Consider the following 752-nt stretch of genomic DNA (forward strand, 5'->3'; position numbering starts at 1 on the left):
AGTACGACTTGTTCGTAAATGCAGGAGATGCCTTCTTCATGACAGGAAGAACCCTAAGTAAATGGTGAGAAACATTTTTTTTTTTTTACACCCCTCCAAACTAGGGTCAGTTAGGTAAAATCTCTCCTTTTCTATCCAGGATCACTCCTGCATGATTTATGTTAATTGCATTTTTTTTTTTATCCTATACACTGACGATGCTGTCTTCAGCATTAACTTTGCATTTGATTTCCTCCCATGAGTCTTTTAATTTGGAGATTAATGATAATGGATGCAAGCTAGTTAAGTCTTAATGATGAATGTATACAGAACTGATTTTAATGATGTTATCAGTTACGGATCTACTGATAAGATACAAAGATGTATGCTTTGCGTCATCTTGAGCAATACTTTGAAAAAGATTTTCCCTTTTCAGCACACCTGCGACTTCTGATAGGCAGAGCACAGTTTCAATGTAGTGGAGGACCAGGATACAAGGCTCCTTATTTAGGGATGGACCCTGGCTTGTGCCTGAATAGTTCCAGATGAAAGCCTAAGACTGCAGTATGGAACTGAACAAGATGCGTACTCTTTTGGTCCAATAAAATACTTGTATGAAAACCTTCAACTCTGCACTTTTAGTAGACCTGTCTTTTTTTTATCCATACTGTTCTGAATGGATGTGAACCAGGACTAATGCCTTAAAAGGCTGTAATACTAGCAGTTCAAATGGCAACATTCCCAGATGTGTTGCAACTCCTTTCCTTTAGTGA

At 37.9% G+C, this 752-nt stretch overlaps 1 long non-coding RNA gene across 1 annotated transcript in view; it reads left to right on the top strand.

The window, feature by feature from the left end:
- LOC119588575 overlaps window positions 1-548 on the top strand; it is a 1049-nt gene extending 501 nt beyond the window's left edge. Inside the window, exons 3-4 of the long non-coding RNA XR_005230119.1 lie at window positions 3-64; window positions 416-548. This is a non-coding gene — a long non-coding RNA (uncharacterized LOC119588575). The remainder of the gene's footprint in view (window positions 1-2; window positions 65-415) is intronic.
- The last annotated feature ends 204 nt before the right edge of the window (window positions 549-752 follow it).

Source organism: Penaeus monodon, chromosome 24, assembly GCF_015228065.2.
Source record: "Penaeus monodon isolate SGIC_2016 chromosome 24, NSTDA_Pmon_1, whole genome shotgun sequence".
NCBI classification, from domain to species: Eukaryota; Metazoa; Arthropoda; class Malacostraca; order Decapoda; family Penaeidae; genus Penaeus; species Penaeus monodon.